General features: G+C 46.5%; 1 protein-coding gene across 4 annotated transcripts in view; it reads left to right on the forward strand.

Annotated features, from left to right (window-relative positions):
* Window positions 1-13,078: 13,078 nt before the first annotated feature.
* The window catches only part of GLI3 (GLI family zinc finger 3), a 315,931-nt gene continuing 310,407 nt past the window's right edge, over window positions 13,079-18,602 (forward strand). For all 4 annotated transcript variants that reach the window (XM_069730204.1, XM_069730205.1, XM_069730206.1 and 1 more), the window contains exon 1: window positions 13,079-13,269. The gene's annotated coding sequence lies outside the window, so the exon portion shown is untranslated. The remainder of the gene's footprint in view (window positions 13,270-18,602) is intronic.

Raw genomic sequence — 18,602 nt, forward strand, 5'->3', positions numbered from 1 at the left:
GCAAGAGCAAGTTTTGGCTTATCTTGCTGACTCAGCCTCTAGCTCTTTTGCCTCCTCTCGTGAAACTGGTAAATGTCAAAGCAGCGCGTCGTTAGTGGATGTTCACGGTCAGGGACAAGTCGCTTCCTTGTCCTCTTCAGCAAAAACAACAACAGAGAAGAATGCAGCAGGCGACACAACGGGTTACTCCATGGAGCTCTTTACACATACCGTCCCTGGCTTAGAAAGTGAAGCAGTTAACAGTCCATGCCCATTACAAGATGAATCTGACATGGAGTGCACTGATGCACAGCCACAGCCAGACTACTATCCTGGTCCTTTGACTCAGACCACAACATTGCCCTCGCAGGGTGCTGATCAAGAATCAGACCCTGATGAGACTATGTTGCCCCATCACGAACGCTATACCACCGACCGACACGGTGACACAGACGAAGTTGAACACGAGCTACAAGAAGAGGTAATAGATGACCCAGTTCTTGACCCCGATTGGCAGCCATTGGGGGAACAGGGTGCAGGCGGCAGCAGTTCTGAAGCGGAGGAGGAGGGGCCGCAGCAGGCATCAACATCGCAACAGGTTCCATCTGCCGGGCCCGTATCTTGCCCAAAACGCGTGGCAAAGCTAAAACCTGTTGGAGGACAGCGTGGCCATCCGGTTAAAGCTCAGTCTGCAATGCCTGAAAAGGTATCCGATGCTAGAAAGAGTGCAGTCTGGCATTTTTTTAAACAACATCCAATTGATCAGCGCAAAGTCATCTGTCAAAAATGTTCAACTACCTTAAGCAGAGGACAGAAGCTGAAAAGTCTCAATACAAGTTGCATGCATAGACATTTAACCACCATGCATTTGCAAGCCTGGACTAACTACCAAACGTCCCTTAAGGTTGTAGCACCCTCGGCCAATGAAGCTAGTCAGCAACGCAACATCCCTTCCGGCAGTGTAGGGCCACCATTTTCCGCACCACCTGCAGTATCTGTGCAGGTTTCTTTGCCAGGCCAAAGCCGTCAGGGTCAGGGAATCACCAGTTTCGTAGTAGGAAACACTGCATCTAGGGCACCGGTGGCAACAATACCATCTCCCACCGTCTCTCAGTCTGCCATGTCCACCGGCACCCCCGCTAGTTCCACGATCTCCAGCTCTCCAGTCCAGCTCACCCTACATGAGACTATGGTTAGAAAAAGGAAGTACTTAGCCTCGCATCCGCGTACACAGGGTTTGAACGCACACATAGCTAGACTAATCTCGTTAGAGATGATGCCCTACCGGTTAGTTGAAAGCGAAGCTTTCAAAGCCCTGATGGACTACGCTGTACCACGCTACGAGCTACCCAGTCGACACTTTTTTTCCAGAAAAGCCATCCCAGCCCTCCACCAGCATGTTAAAGAGCGCATCGTCCATGCACTCAGGCAATCTGTGAGCACAAAGGTGCACCTGACAACAGATGCATGGACCAGTAGGCATGGCCAGGGACGTTACGTGTCCATCACGGCACACTGGGTAAATGTGGTGGATGCAGGGTCCACAGGGGACAGCAAGTTTGGGACAGTTCTGCCTAGCCCACGGTCTAGGAAACAATTGGCTGTAGCCGTTCGCACCCCCTCCTCCTCCTCTTCGTCCTCCTGCAGAAGCGAGAGCTCGTCCACAGACCGCAGTCGCACAACCACTCCATCCGCAGCTGCCACTGTTGCACACCAGGTCTCCCATTATGGGGCAGCTACTGGCAAACGTCAGCAGGCTGTATTGGCTATGAAGTGTTTGGGCGACAACAGACACACCGCGGAAGTTCTGTCCGAGTTCTTGCAGAAAGAAACGCAGTCGTGGCTGGGCACTGTAGATCTTGAGGCAGGCAAGGTAGTGAGTGATAACGGAAGGAATTTCATGGCTGCCATCTCCCTTTCCCAACTGAAACACATTCCTTGCCTGGCTCACACCTTAAACCTGGTGGTGCAGTGCTTCCTGAAAAGTTATCCGGGGTTATCCGACCTGCTCCTCAAAGTGCGTGGACTTTGCTCACATATCCGCCGTTCGCCCGTACACTCCAGCCGTATGCAGACCTATCAGCGTTCTTTGAACCTTCCCCAGCATCGCCTAATCATAGACGTTGCAACAAGGTGGAACTCAACACTGCACATGCTTCAGAGACTGTGTGAACAGAGGCGGGCTGTTATGTTTTTGTGGGAGGATACACATACACGGGCAGGCAGTAGGATGGCAGACATGGAGTTGTCAGGTGTGCAGTGGTCGAAGATTCAAGACATGTGTCAAGTCCTTCAGTGTTTTGAGGAATGCACACGGCTGGTTAGTGCAGACAACGCCATAATAAGCATGAGCATCCCCCTAATGCGTCTGCTGATGCAAAGTTTGACGCACATAAAGGATCAGGCGTCTGCAGCTGAGGAAGAGGAAAGCCTTGATGACAGTCAGTCATTGTCTGGCCAGGGCAGTGTACAGGACGAGGTAGCGGGCGAAGAGGAGGAGGAGGACGAGGAGGATGATGGGGATGATTATATTTTTAATGAGGAAGCTTTTCCGGGGCCACTGGAAATTGGTGGCGCGGCAAGGCCGGGTTCTGGTTTTTTGAGGGATACAAGTGACGTTGATTTGCCTGAAACTGCCCCTCAACCAAGCACAACCGCAGATTTGAGAACTGGAACTTTGGCCCACATGGCGGATTATGCCTTACGTATCCTCAAAAGGGACACACGCATAACTAAAATGATGAATGATGACGATTACTGGTTGGCCTGCCTCCTTGATCCTCGCTATAAAGGCAAATTGCAAAATATAATGCCACATGAGAACTTGGAACTAATATTAGCAACCAAACAATCAACTCTTGTTGACCGTTTGCTTCTGGCATTCCCTGCACACAGCGCCCGTGATCGTTCTCACACGAGCTGCAGGGGCCAGCAGACCAGAGGAGTTAGAGGGGCAGAAATCAGAAGTGGCGTTGGCCAGAGGGGTTTTCTGACCTGGTTGTGGAGTGATTTTGCTATGACCGCAGACAGGACAGGTACTGCAGCATCAATTCAAAGTGACAGGAGACAACATTTGTCCAGTATGGTTACAAACTATTTTTCATCCCTTATCGATGTTCTCCCTCAACCGTCATTCCCATTTGATTACTGGGCATCAAAATTAGACACCTGGCCAGAATTGGCAGAATATGCATTGCAGGAGCTTGCTTGCCCGGCAGCTAGTGTCCTATCAGAAAGAGTATTCAGTGCTGCAGGTTCAATACTAACAGAAAAAAGGACTCGTCTGGCTACCCAAAATGTAGATGATCTAACCTTCATTAAAATGAACCACAACTGGATTTCGAAATCTTTTGCCCCACCTTGCCCGGCTGACACCTAGCTTTCCTATGAAAAGGTCTTGCCTGTGGACTATTCTGAATACCTTTTCCAATCTCGTAATTTTCAGCACCTGATTGTCCAGCATACGACATGTTTACACCTCACTAAATGGCCAAACTCCCCACACGGGGCCGTGGTATCGACACTTGGCGACAGCACCCGTGAGAGTGCAGTTTGTCTGAAGAGGTGGGTGAGCCCGCTTTTGGTCGACGGCACTGCCACTGGGTCCCTCCTAGTACAATAAAGTGTCTCTGGCGGTGGTGGTGCGCACCCAACGTCAGACACACCGTTGTAATATGAGGGGCCCTGGGCCTGTACCGCCGGCCACAAGACAGTTTCCCCCCACCCCAGCTCAAACAGTGCTCTACCACTTGCAAAATTACCTCACAGCTCCACCAATGTTTAGTCTATGCGCTGACATCCTTCAATGCCTGCCACTGACAATACCATTGTATTGACATTTTTGTTATGTTAGGCCTTCGATGCCTGTCTGTATTCACTCCTTCCACTAGGCCTCCACTGACCACACCACTGCTGCCCGTGTACCCCTGGAACCAATTTAAAATTGCCTACAGCCATGTGTTATTATTTTAGGCCTTCGATGCCTGTCTGCGGTCACTCCTTCCACTAGGCCTCCACTGACCACACCACTGCTGCCCGTGTACCCCTGGAACCAATTTAAAATTGCCTACAGCCATGTGTTATTATTTTAGGCCTTCGATGCCTGTCTGCGGTCCATTCTTTCAACTACTATTACACTGACCAGGGCACTGCTGCCCATGTACCCCTGGAACCAATTTAAAATTGCCTACAGCCATGTGTTATTATTTTAGGCCTTCGATGCCTGTCTGCGGTCACTCCTTCCACTAGGCCTCCACTGACCACACCACTGCTGCCCGTGTACCCCTGGAACCAATATAAAATTGCCTACAGCCATGTGTTATTATTTTAGGCCTTCGATGCCTGTCTGCGGTCACTCCTTCCACTAGGCCTCCACTGACCACACCACTGCTGCCCGTGTACCCCTGGAACCAATTTAAAATTGCCTACAGCCATGTGTTATTATTTTAGGCCTTCGATGCCTGTCTGCGGTCACTCCTTCCACTAGGCCTCCACTGACCACACCACTGCTGCCCGTGTACCCCTGGAACCAATTTAAAATTGCCTACAGCCATGTGTTATTATTTTAGGCCTTCGATGCCTGTCTGCGGTCACTCCTTCCACTAGGCCTCTACTGACCATACCACTGCTGCCCATGTACCCCTGGAACCAATTTAAAATTGCCTACAGCCAGCCCAATTTTTTTATTTTAGGCCTTCGATGCCTGTCTGCGGTCCATTCTTTCAACTACTACTACACTGACCAGGGCACTGCTGCCCGTGTACCCCTGGAACCAATTTAAAATTGCCTACAGCCATGTGTTATTATTTTAGGCCTTCGATGCCTGTCTGTGGTCACTTCTTCCACTAGGCCTCCACTGACCACACCACTGCTGCCCGTGTACCCCTGGAACCAATTTAAAATTGCCTACAGCCATGTGTTATTATTTTAGGCCTTCGATGTCTGTCTGTGGTCACTCCTTCCACTAGGCCTCCACTGACCACACCACTGCTGCCCGTGTACCCCTGGAACCAATTTAAAATTGCCTACAGCCAGCCCAATTTTTTTATTTTAGGCCTTCGATGCCTGTCTGCGGTCCATTCTTTCAACTACTACTACACTGACCAGGGCACTGCTGCCTGTGTACCCCTGGAACCAATTTAAAATTGCCTACAGCCATGTGTTATTATTTTAGGCCTTCGATGCCAGTCTGTGGTCACTCCTTCCACTAGGCCTCCACTGACCACACCACTGCTGCCCGTGTGTTATGACCCCAATGGCGAGGGTCTCAGAGGAACGTGGAAGTCTGCAAGATACAAAAATCCAGCTCATAGGGCAGTGGTAACTGGGTTGACCATATATCTACTCCTAACGCCAACACTAGAAGTAGCCGGGGGTCATACCTACGTTGATCCTAGATGACTCGCGCCAGCCGGAGAATCTAAATACCCCTAGTAGAGGAAAACAAAGACCTCTCTTGCCTCCAGAGAAAGGGACCCCAAAGCAGGATAGAAGCCCCCCACAAATAATAACGGTGAGGTAAGAGGAAATGACAAACACAGAAATGAACCAGGTTTAGCACAGAGAGGCCCGCTAACTAATAGCAGAATATAGAAAGGTAACTTATATGGTCAACAAACAACCCTATCAAAAATCCACACTGGAAATTCAAGAACCCCCGAACCGTCTAACGGTCCGGGGGGAGAACACCAGCGCCCTAGAGCTTCCAGCAAAAGTCAGGATACAGATTAGGAACAAGCTGGACAAAAATACAAAACCAAAAACAAATAGCAAAAAGCAAAGTAAATGACTTAGCTGAAAAACCGGACCAGGATCAGTAGACAAGAGCACAGCAGATTAACTCTGATAACTACGTTGCCAGGCATAGAACTGAGTGTCCAGGGAGCTTATAAAGCAACGCCCCTAACTAACGACCCAGGTGCGGATAAAAGGAAAGACAGAAAAACCAGAGTCAAAAAACTAGTAACCACTAGAGGGAGCCAAAAAGCAAATTCACAACACCCGTGTACCCCTGGAACCAATTTAAAATTGCCTACAGCCATGTGTTATTATTTTAGGCCTTCGATGCCTGTCTGCGGTCACTCCTTCCACTAGGCCTCCACTGACCACACCACTGCTGCCCGTGTACCCCTGGAACCAATTTAAAATTGCCTACAGCCATGTGTTATTATTTTAGGCCTTCGATGCCTGTCTGCGGTCCATTCTTTCAACTACTATTACACTGACCAGGGCACTGCTGCCCGTGTACCCCTGGAACCAATTTAAAATTGCCTACAGCCATGTGTTATTATTTTAGGCCTTCGATGCCTGTCTGCGGTCACTCCTTCCACTAGGCCTCCACTGACCACACCACTGCTGCCCGTGTACCCCTGGAACCAATTTAAAATAGCCTACAGCCAGCCCAATTTTTTTATTTTAGGCCTTCGATGCCTGTCTGCGGTCCATTCTTTCAACTACTACTACACTGACCAGGGCACTGCTGCCCGTGTACCCCTGGAACCAATTTAAAATTGCCTACAGCCATGTGTTATTATTTTAGGCCTTCGATGCCTGTCTGCGGTCACTCCTTCCACTAGGCCTCCACTGACCACACCACTGCTGCCCGTGTACCCCTGGAACCAATTTAAAATTGCCTACAGCCATGTGTTATTATTTTAGGCCTTTGATGCCTGTCTGCGGTCACTCCTTCCACTAGGCCTCCACTGACCACACCACTGCTGCCCGTGTACCCCTGGAACCAATTTAAAATTGCCTACAGCCATGTGTTATTATTTTAGGCCTTCGATGCCTGTCTGCAGTCACTCCTTCCACTAGGCCTCCACTGACCACACCACTGCTGCCCGTGTACCCCTGGAACCAATTTAAAATTGCCTACAGCCATGTGTTATTATTTTAGGCCTTCGATGCCTGTCTGCGGTCACTCCTTCCACTAGGCCTCTACTGACCACACCACTGCTGCCCGTGTACCCCTGGAACCAATTTAAAATTGCCTACAGCCAGCCCAATTTTTTTATTTTAGGCCTTCGATGCCTGTCTGCGGTCCATTCTTTCAACTACTACTACACTGACCAGGGCACTGCTGCCCGTGTACCCCTGGAACCAATTTAAAATTGCCTACAGCCATGTGTTATTATTTTAGGCCTTCGATGCCTGTCTGTGGTCACTCCTTCCACTAGGCCTCCACTGACCACACCACTGCTGCCCGTGTACCCCTGGAACCAATTTAAAATTGCCTACAGCCATGTGTTATTATTTTAGGCCTTCGATGCCTGTCTGTGGTCACTCCTTCCACTAGGCCTCCACTGACCACACCACTGCTGCCCGTGTACCCCTGGAACCAATTTAAAATTGCCTACAGCCAGCCCAATTTTTTTATTTTAGGCCTTCGATGCCTGTCTGCGGTCCATTCTTTCAACTACTACTACACTGACCAGGGCACTGCTGCCCGTGTACCCCTGGAACCAATTTAAAATTGCCTACAGCCATGTGTTATTATTTTAGGCCTTCGATGCCTGTCTGTGGTCACTCCTTCCACTAGGCCTCCACTGACCACACCACTGCTGCCCGTGTACCCCTGGAACCAATTTAAAATTGCCTACAGCCATGTGTTATTATTTTAGGCCTTCGATGCCTGTCTGCGGTCACTCCTTCCACTAGGCCTCCACTGACCACACCACTGCTGCCCGTGTACCCCTGGAACCAACATCAGAAAATATAAAAATAAGTATTTTGCTTATAAAAAAGAAAATACTGGAGAGATATCAAATGCAGACATTTTAACATTAAAAAACAAACACACAACTAAAATCTGGTACAGTACTAAAAATGGCCACCAGCTACAATTACTTTCTCCTGCAAGTAGTTAACTGAAAGGTTTTTTAAATTGAAAACACAGATATGGCATCCACCGAGTGTTGTCCTGTCGCGTCTTCTTTATATTATTACCGAGAAGATGCAAAACAATGAAAATAATAAAATCATTAATTACCAAAATAATAGAGAAAGTCAACACCACATTCCAAATAAACATTCATTCCAAATAAAGAAGCAGGGCGCGTCCGAGGGTGAGTATATACCTAATAAGAATATAATCACCCTCGGACGCGCAATGCTTATTTCCAACAGCCTTCCTTCCTAAGAATCAGCCCTTCCGTGGTGTAGAGAGACGTTGTGTTACACTCCAAGGTGTTCCCCAGGTTGCCTTTCCTGAGCTTCGATCTTCCGGCTCTCGTTTAGTAGTTGTTGGAAACTACGCTGCATTAGGCCTTCAAATTGGGTATGGGGTGTAGAGAGATGTTGTGTTCCACTCCAAGGTGTTCCCCAGGTTGCCTTTCCTGAGCTTCGATCTTCCGGCTCTCGTTTAGTAGTTCTTGGAAACTACACTGCATTAGGCCTTCAAATTGGGTATGGGGTGTAGAGAGAGGGTGTGTTACACTCCAAGGTGTTCCCCAGGTTGCCTTTCCTGAGCTTCGATCTTCATGCTCTCGTTTAGTAGTTGTCGGAAACTACGCTGCATTAGGCCTACAAATTGGGTATGGGGTGTAGAGAGAGGGTTTGTTACACTCCAAGGTGTTCCCCAGGTTGCCTTTCCTGAGCTTCGATCTTCCGGCTCTCGTTTAGTAGTTGTTGGAAACTATGCTGCATTAGGCCTACAAATTGGGTATGGGGTGTAGAGAGAGGGTTTGTTACACTCCAAGGTGTTCCCCAGGTTGCCTTTCCTGAGCTTCGATCTTCCGGCTCTCGTTTAGTAGTTGTTGGAAACTACGCTGCATTAGGCCTTCAAATTGGGTATGGGGTGTAGAGAGAGGGTGTGTTACACTCCAAGGTGTTCCCCAGGTTGCCTTTCCTGAGCTTCGATATTCCGGCTCTCGTTTAGTAGTTGTTGGAAACTACACTGCATTAGGCCTACAAATTTGGTATGGGGGAAACATTGGCGCATCTGCGGTCCCTCCTTCCTCTAGGCCTCCACTGACCTGTCTACTGCTGCCCGTGTTCCCCTGGAACCAATTTTAAATTGCCTACAGGCAGCCCAATTTATTATGTTAGGGCTTCGAAGCCTGTCTGCGGTCCCTCCTTCCACTAGGCCTCCACTGACCTGTCTACTGCTGCCCGTGTACCCTTTGAACCAACATCATAAAATAAAAAAAAAAGTATTTTGCTTATAAAAAAGAAAATACTGGTGAGATATCAAATGCAGACATTTTAACATTAAAAACAAACACACAACTAAAATCTGGTACAGTACTAAAAATGGCCACCAGCTACAATTACTTTCTCCTGCAAGTAGTTAACTGAAAGGTTTTTTAAATTGAAAACACAGATATGGCATCCAACGAGTGTTGTCCTGTCGCGTCTTCTTTATATTATTGCCGAGAAGATGCAAAACAATGAAAATAATAAAATCATTAATTACCAAAATAATAGAGAAAGTCAACACCACATTGCAAATAAACATTCATTCCAAATAAAGAAGCAGGGCGCGTCCGAGGGTGAGTATATACCTAATAAGAATATAATCACCCTCAGACGCGCAATGCTTATTTCCAACAGCCTTCCTTCCTAAGAATCAGCCCTTCCGTGGTGTAGAGAGACGTTGTGTTACACTCCAAGGTGTTCCCCAGGTTGCCTTTCCTGAGCTTCGATCTTCCGGCTCTCGTTTAGTAGTTGTTGGAAACTACGCTGCATTAGGCCTTCAAATTGGGTATGGGGTGTAGAGAGATGGTGTGTTCCACTCCAAGGTGTTCCCCAGGTTGCCTTTCCTGAGCTTCGATCTTCCGGCTCTCGTTTAGTAGTTCTTGGAAACTACACTGCATTAGGCCTTCAAATTGGGTATGGGGTGTAGAGAGAGGGTGTGTTACACTCCAAGGTGTTCCCCAGGTTGCCTTTCCTGAGCTTCGATCTTCATGCTCTCGTTTAGTAGTTGTCGGAAACTACGCTGCATTAGGCCTACAAATTGGGTATGGGGTGTAGAGAGAGGGTTTGTTACACTCCAAGGTGTTCCCCAGGTTGCCTTTCCTGAGCTTCGATCTTCCGGCTCTCGTTTAGTAGTTCTTGGAAACTACACTGCATTAGGCCTTCAAATTGGGTATGGGGTGTAGAGAGAGGGTGTGTTACACTCCAAGGTGTTCCCCAGGTTGCCTTTCCTGAGCTTCGATCTTCATGCTCTCGTTTAGTAGTTGTCGGAAACTACGCTGCATTAGGCCTACAAATTGGGTATGGGGTGTAGAGAGAGGGTTTGTTACACTCCAAGGTGTTCCCCAGGTTGCCTTTCCTGAGCTTCGATCTTCCGGCTCTCGTTTAGTAGTTGTTGGAAACTACGCTGCATTAGGCCTTCAAATTGGGTATGGGGTGTAGAGAGAGGGTGTGTTACACTCCAAGGTGTTCCCCAGGTTGCCTTTCCTGAGCTTCGATCTTCCGGCTCTCGTTTAGTAGTTCTTGGAAACTACACTGCATTAGGCCTACAAATTGGGTATGGGGTGGAGAGAGATGGTGTGTTACACTCCAAGGTGTTCCCCAGGTTTCCTTGCCATTGCTTCGGTCTTCCGACTCTCGTTTAGTAGTTGTAGAAAAGTACACTGCATTAGGCCTACAAAATGGGTATGGGGTGGAGAGAGATGGTGTGTTACACTCCAAGGTGTTCCCCAGGTTGCCTTTCCTGAGCTTCTATCTTCAGGCTCTCATTAAATTGTGGTTAAATGGAACAACTGCATTTGGCGTACTAGTTGGTTTGGGGCCTACTATCGGTGTCTGCCACTCCTTGCTGTTCTCCTGGTTTCCTGTCCTGAAATTCCATTTTCAGGCTCTCGTTAAGTAGTTGTTAATGTTAGACTGCATTTGGCCTACTAGTTGGGTTGGGGCCTACTATCGGTGTCTGCCACTCCTTGCTGTTCTCCTCCACTGAACAAAGCTGTGCCGCCTGTTTACTACGGTTGCCAATTTTGAACTGCATTTCGACTACTTACTGATTTGGCCCTACTCTCTGTGTCAGCCTCTCATTCCAGTTGTCCTCCACTGCAAAGCCCCCTGGTTATTCCTGTGTTACCAATTTTGAACTGCATTTAGCCCACTTTATTCTTTGGGCCTATATCTGTGTTTCCACTTCATCGTGCCCATTGCCCAGCCAGTGATAGATGAGTCTGCTGGTACATTGACCCATAACGCAACATTCCCCGTGCATGCTACACAACAACGTTGTGACCCTGCTGAAAGTCAGGTTGCTCTTCCCGCATACCATACCACCTTACACGGGGACAAAGAGGAAGGTGCAGATGAAAGTGCAGGTTCCTTCATCAGGTGGGGGGAGGAATACTAGTTGGCGACGTCACTGGCACAGGGCCTCTCATAGTACGCAAAAGTGTTGCTGCCGGTAGGAGGCGCCCCCGCCGTGCAAACACACCGCTGTACTTTGAGGGGCCCTGTGCCAGTGCCAATGCCAACAAGTGGGCCCCCCCTGCTTGCTCAGGATCACAGCACTTGCAAAGTTGAAATACTTACCTCTCCCTGCTCCACTGCCGTGACGTGGTCCAGATTTCCTGGGCCCACTAATTACTTGAACCAGCCCTACCCCACACAACTTTAGCCAAATGACCCCCAATTTCAAATGCCTTCCAATTATTATAAGGTAAATTACGCTTGACAAGCTTCATTAAGAAGAATGGATGGTTTTGACATTAAAATGGGCACTCTAGGTGTTTTCCTGGCCCCCACTGACTGCCGACTATGCTGCCCCATTGACTTGCATTGGGTTTCGTGTTTCGGTCGATCCCGACTTTACGTCATAATCGGCCGATTTCACTCGACCCGACTTTTGAGATAGTCGGGTTTCGCGAAACCCGGCTCGACTCTAAAAAGGTCAAGGTCGCTCAACTCTACAGTCATGTGCTGACTCTAGCACTTATGGCCCAATGATGGGTTGCCACAGCAGTCAGGGGCTTGTTGACGGCCCCCATCACAGCCATCTTTCTGCTCCTGTGAAGCCTACCCAGTCGCTGGATAGGGGATAAATTCAATATTCACTTCAATACTTATCGCAGGTAAAGTAAAAAAAAATATTTAAAAAAGTAGTTTAATAAAATGTCAAAAATCGAAACATACAAATCTGAATCACTCCCTCTTTCGCCTAGTTCAACATAAAAAATGAAAGAACTAAACAAATGCATTATCGCCACATCCGCAAAAGTCCAATATTGTAAACAATGAAAAGCGAATAAAATCTAAATCCCAGGATTGGCATTTTTCGCTCGGCAAACCTTCATCTCCGACAAAAAATCCGCATTAATTAAACAATTAAAAAACATCTTCAGTACCACAAAATGACCCAGATTACCTGCGCAAAATACAGCAGGTTACAGGTCTCAGAAAATGGCGGCACAGTATTATTCTCCTACAAATTTCTGAATTTTGTTTTTTTAACCGCTAAAAATAGTAAAATAAAAAACCCTTCCCAAGTTTGGTATCCGTGGAGTCGTTCCGACCCGAGGAATCATTATTATTGCGCGCCGAACACTGTAACTTGTGAGGTTTTTCACTATTTCACCGCACACACACATATTTTTCCCCCTTCTTACATTATATTCTCATTGAAATCTATAATTAACCCTATAGCAATGGAAGAATAGAAAAAAAAAGTTGTGACTAAAAAAAAGTGCAAAAAATGAAAATAGCCTGCAGCCAGAAAGGGTTAAAAATGGCAGCTTTGGGCCCCTCGCTGTTTTAACCCTCGTGTGCCCGGCTGGCACATTGCACTGTGTGCTGTGGCTGCCAACAGTTCGCTGCTGCTTCTGTGCTTTCCCTCCTTCCCACTTCATCCCTCCCCGCCTGGCTGCGGTGGGAGGGTCCGCTCCGAGGCTGAACACTGAGTGGGAGCTGGAATGCCCGGGAGGAGAGGGGTGGTACCACACGTGTGTGTGTCTCCCCCCCTGCTCCGAGCCGTGCAGTCACTCTATCCTCTCTGTCTTCTCCAACTTATGCCACTCCCTCCTGGATCTCCTCCGCTGGATTCATTTATTAAGGAGATGGAGGGGGGGAAATAAATGAAGCGGTGGGGGGGAAATGTCCTAAATCCCACAAACTCCTAGTGCAAAGCCCTGCAAGGATCCCCAGTGCAGAGTGTGTGAGAGCAGCGCCGGGCTGCGCTGCAACTGCTGGACAAGTTGGGAGAGAAGCAACATCTGTAAAACTTGGCCACCGGCAGGAGGAGGGAAAGAAGAAGAGGAGGACGGGGAGGAAGAAGGAGGAAAATGCCAGTGTGAGAGGCGGCGAGCCCCGCACACTAACTTGGAGCCCCCGCATGTGAGTATGCCTGCATGTGCTGCCCAGCATGCACACGGTGAGACAGGAGGAGGCAGGGAAGGGTCACGTTACCAGAGCCCTCAGGCTGAGGAGAAGTGCTCGTGAGGGGCTGCCAGGGGGCACCTTTCTGCCTCACACTGGGGGCAGCTTTCTGCCTCACACTGGGGGCACCTTTCTGCCTCACACTGGGGGCACCTTTCTGCCTCACACTGGGGGCAGCTTTCTGCCTCACACTGGGGGCACCTTTCTGCCTCACATTGGGGGCACCGTTCTGCCTCACACTGGGGGCACCTTTCTGCCTCACACTGCGGGCACCTTTCTGCCTCACACTGGGGGCACCTTTCTGCCTCACACTGGGGGCACCTTTCTGCCTCACACTGGGGGCACCTTTCTGCCTCACGCTGGGGGCACTTTTCTGCCTCACACTGGGGGCACCTTTCTGCCTCACACTGGGGGCACCTTTCTGCCTCACACTGGGGGCACCGTTCTGCCTCACACTGGGGGCACCTTTCTGCCTCACACTGGGGGCACCTTTCTGCCTCACACTGGGGGCACCTTTCTGCCTCACACTGGGGGCACCTTTCTGCCTCACACTGGGGGCACCGTTCTGCCTCACACTGGGGGCACCTTTCTGCCTCACACTGGGGGCACCTTTCTGCCTCACACTGGGGGCACCTTTCTGCCTCACACTGGGGGCACCTTTCTGCCTCACGCTGGGGGCTTGGGCAGCAGAGCTGGGGAGGAGGAAAGCTGGGCTGGAAGGTGTGTTGTGTGACTGTGGGTGTCTTTGTTTTATAAGGAAGGAAAGGAGGGGAGAGATATGGGATTCTTGGACTTGGTGAGAAGTTGTAGGAAGTTCCTAAACTTTGAGGAGTTTCTGGGAGCAGAGAGGAGCTGCCCCTGACAATTACACCATGGTTGCTCCATACAGTACTAACCATGGGGGCAGACATTATTCGGGACTTCCTGTCATCCCATTGATCAGTCCAGTACTCTGTTTATAGAGCTTTACTAGGCTGAGCAATGGCTTGTCTGTCATGTAGATAACTATGTAATATTATATGTTTACCTTCATTGGTGGTGAAGAAGTAAGTGCGTTCCCATAAGTGTTTACGGGATACCACCTTGTGAGCTAGGACTCAGGGCGCGAAGATATAATTTTTGAAGAACATTGTATCGTTCCTCACCCCCTCCCCTTTTTCTTTGGACAGTGCCGAGCTTAACTTCCACACTGCATTTCTTGGCTGGGGTTCAAATTGTCCCAAGTCCTAAAGTTGAGCCTCATGCCAGCCTTCCTCTGCTGGCTGTAACTTTGTAACACAGCGCGCTCACATCTGGACGCAGAGGGAGGGAATGCACAGGCACCGCTGCTCCGAGCCCAGGGCTTACGATTCTGGGTATAATATTAGTCCAGGTTCCAGATGGATAGTTGACGTGATTGAAAATGAACACAAAGAACTTTGAAACTTGAGTTATAAGTTCTTACTTTAAAGATGAGGACTGCATTAAGTTGCTCGAGTGCTGCGGACATGGCAAAGAATTGAGTATATATACAGTATATATATATGTATATATATAATATGTATTTATGTCAATTAGATAAGTACAAGTAGTTTCAACTTTTGAGATACATTAAGATCTTGTTACGTTTGGTTTCCCAAAATGTGTAGAATTTTTTTTCCACTGAAATATATGTATATTTTCCGCTGTTGTGGTTTTACGATTCTAAAAATTGTACGTCCCATTCAGAATAGTTTAATTCTGTGGCTGGAGGGCCAGATTCTATGCAGAAGGGGCAAACAAGGACTCTGGTCAAAGTGAATCATGCCAGACACTCACTTTCTCCAGGACCGGAGAGAAAGGGAAGAGTAAGAGGTAAAGTAAATAGACAGAACACCACAAACCAGACTGGATTAACTGATCTACACCTTTTAAATAAATAGCTGTGAGAGACAGAAATGGAGTCCAGCGGATGCTGAGGTTTTTGGCGGCGTATGTACTTACTTTGTTTACTAACATGCTCTTTTCAGACTTCAGAGGAGAACAAATGCAGTTCAACGTGGAAACTAAAAGTTCACACAAGAGGCATGAAGTTTAGCAGCCTTTGTCAGGGGAGGATCAGCAATATTGTGGGAGCGTAGGATTAGTGAATCCAGACCAGATAAACTTAATTGAGTCGTATCTTTAAAAAAAATAAAATAAAACATTTATCTTTTGCAATGTTTCTACATACAGCTTTGTTTTCCAAGCCTTAGGAATCTAAGTTATGCGTTAAACCCAAGTATGACACATCTTATGTGTATGTAACAATGGCCTATGAGGAAACATGTACTAAGATGGTAACAGTAACTTTTGGGATAAGATATCACTTAAACATTTTCTTATTCATAATAAGCTTATTCCCTCAGTTGTGGGAATAAGTTAAAAAAGTTAAAAACATATTAACGAGGATGCAGTTTTCTAATGATTCCTTTCTATAGTCAGGCTTGAAATTGGAAAACTGCCTATTTGGACATTAATAATTGGGTATTAAAAAAAATTCAAAACAACATTCCACAGACACATAATTCTCATTTCCAGATTTCCTTAAGATAATTGCTTTATAATTCAGAAAAGTGCCACGTTGATTGATTCTATAATTATTTCAGTTAGGTGCTTTATTAAAAATTAACAGTGGCCTTTCAATTTCTAAATGAGAGTTGTCCAGATTATTTTATTGGAGGCGATGGGTATTCTGAAAACCCTGAAAACATTTCCCCCCAAAATGCCCTTAAAAACCTAAAAAAACATTTTTTTTTATTAATAAAAAACTGCGCTCTGTGTGGTGCAGTTATATGTCAAACCTTGACTGGTATCTGCTAGAGACAACTATTGGATAATATTATCAGTGTTACATATTTATTTTAATTTTAAATAAGTAGTTTTATAATTAATTATTAGGGTATAAAATCTTTAAATCGTATTATATTATGGAAAAGTAACAGCTGTAACTCTAGGACAGTGCAAATATTACGGAAAATATTGGTCTTTTTATATGTATTTTGTGTTTATTGTTTTCTTTCACACTGCACCATTTTAAGATGTTTACATAAGAGTAAAAACAATGGACCGAAGTCTCTTATTTCAGTCTTCATGATAGATTTCCATTACGCTCCAGTCACATGGGAAGCTATAACGCTAATAACAGGCAGGACACAATATAATTTTTTATAAAGAAACATATGTTCTATGCGGTCGGTAACTTTCGTGGTCTGGCCTCTTTTTCTGATTTTATTGGCAGTTTCCAGGCATGTTGGTGAGGGGTCAAGCAGTAGTTAAGTAGTGAAAAAAAATATCCTTATGTTTTTCGGTTCGTGCTGCTGTACATTTTTTGTGTAGTTTTGCTATTGAACTCCACTAAACTTGTGAAATGTTTGGGAGAGATGTCTTGTAAAGAGAAATGGTGCTCTTTTAAATCCGGATTAAGTAGAGAATGCCAGTTGTACCCACTCTGTATTGACATATGGAGCTGATGACGTCCTGTTTAGCAGCAGAGGGGTTAAATGTGTCCATTCTTTGGACTGTCAACTTCTCCCTTATACTACAGTGTTATATACATGACAGGATGGCTAATCCCAGGCCATGTTTAAAGCAGACGAAGTAATGTGTTTGCGGGCAGTACAGTTGGGTTTAATCAGGTTGCATGTCGAAAGCAAAGAGAAACTTCAATGTTTTTGGAACCCCTGCAGCACTAAAGAGGTTAATCAGGTGGAGAGGTCCTTTGCTGACTCACCCCCCTGCTGTCAAGGCCCACAAGACATCACCCAAGAGCCTTAACACTTCCTCATGCCCATTAAGGCTCTGAAATCTGAAAGAAAGCAACACAACAATCCCCTTTACCCTCCATGCATGAGAATGAGCTTGCTGTGCTTTACACCTATAGACAATAGGCAAGGGGGGAAAAGCATAAACCAACAGGGTGCCCAATATAAACTTTCCAACTACTTCCAACAGTCCTATCATCTCTCAACTTTCTCCAGGTATTTGAATGGGTCTAAAAAAAAGTGTTATGTAGCCAAGCAAGGACTTTCAATGAAATTTCACACTTTGATGATTCCTCCCCCTTTCTTCTTTTCCTGCTTCTAACTTTGATATATTGACAGCAAAAGGAGCTTGCAAAGCTTTTATATAGCCTGAGCGGCAATGCTAAGCAGCAGTCAAATGTCTCCATGCATTTGTGTTTAAGTGCAGAAGAAATAGCATGTCTGTGGGCAGCTAAGGTTCTTATCAACTCCCTAATCCCAAGTCCCTGAAAACCTTGAGGGCATGCCTTAGATCTCGGTGAAATCATTGTAGACTTGCACAGTTTGCAGATTAAATATGCTATGTGTTCCTGGCCCCAACAACAGTTATATGAGCCCACTAAGCTTCCGACTTTAAGATCCCTTTCTGAAGCCGCTATAGGCAGTGATGTCTGCAATAAGTGGCCTCTGTTAATTTCAGACGCTTTGGATAGATCACTCCTGACAGAGAGGGACCTGACAAAGTAGACGTTTTCAAGTTGGATGTCTTATTATGCAAAGGCAAACATAAAACACAAAGCCTTGATGGATTTGATGCCTCTATTACAAGTTTGTAGAGGAATTTCGCCGTGCCATGTGCTCTTGTTCACAGATGATTACTGTTACTATTAATTTAAAAACTAATGAACCCCCAAGAGGAGATATCACAACTTTATAGCATAGGACATTTCTACAGCCGGTGAAGAAAACTTCAGCCTCCAGAATCCCTTTGTTTTACCATATGTCTAGGGAATATAGCAGTCCTGGAGCTGATGACAATGAATCATATGAAGCTGTGACATTACATTTAAACTTTCTCATTACAATCTACTGAAGTTTAGTCATTGGCAGATACATTTCGGTGTTTAGGAAAGGCGAGAAAATGTCTCTCTGTAGAAAAGAATTTCCAATATTCTTTAAATATAAAAAAAAAATTTACATTTATGTCATTGAAATCCATTAGGCTCAGTTCACACTGGTGTCACAACTTCTGTTTAGTCTCAAGTTATGACAGCTATGCCAGATCTATTATCAAACAGGTCCAGACAAATCCAGATTCTAATAACAGTATCCGTCAGGCTTCAACAACAAGAATAATGCAGCAGAATACTCTGTGCCTGTCAAAAATGACGGAAAACTTGACAGAAGGCACGTGTGAACAGAGCCGCATGTGGATGTACGGTATGTTGCGGTTAGCAATACAGCTAATATTAGGCACTCCGGTTTGATAAAAGAACAGGGTTGCCGGGTTAAAACGAATGCATTTAGATAGAAAATCTACATGTTTGTTCA

The sequence above is a fragment of the Ranitomeya imitator genome, chromosome 6, assembly GCF_032444005.1.
Source record: "Ranitomeya imitator isolate aRanImi1 chromosome 6, aRanImi1.pri, whole genome shotgun sequence".
In the NCBI taxonomy this organism is placed as follows: domain Eukaryota; kingdom Metazoa; phylum Chordata; class Amphibia; order Anura; family Dendrobatidae; genus Ranitomeya; species Ranitomeya imitator.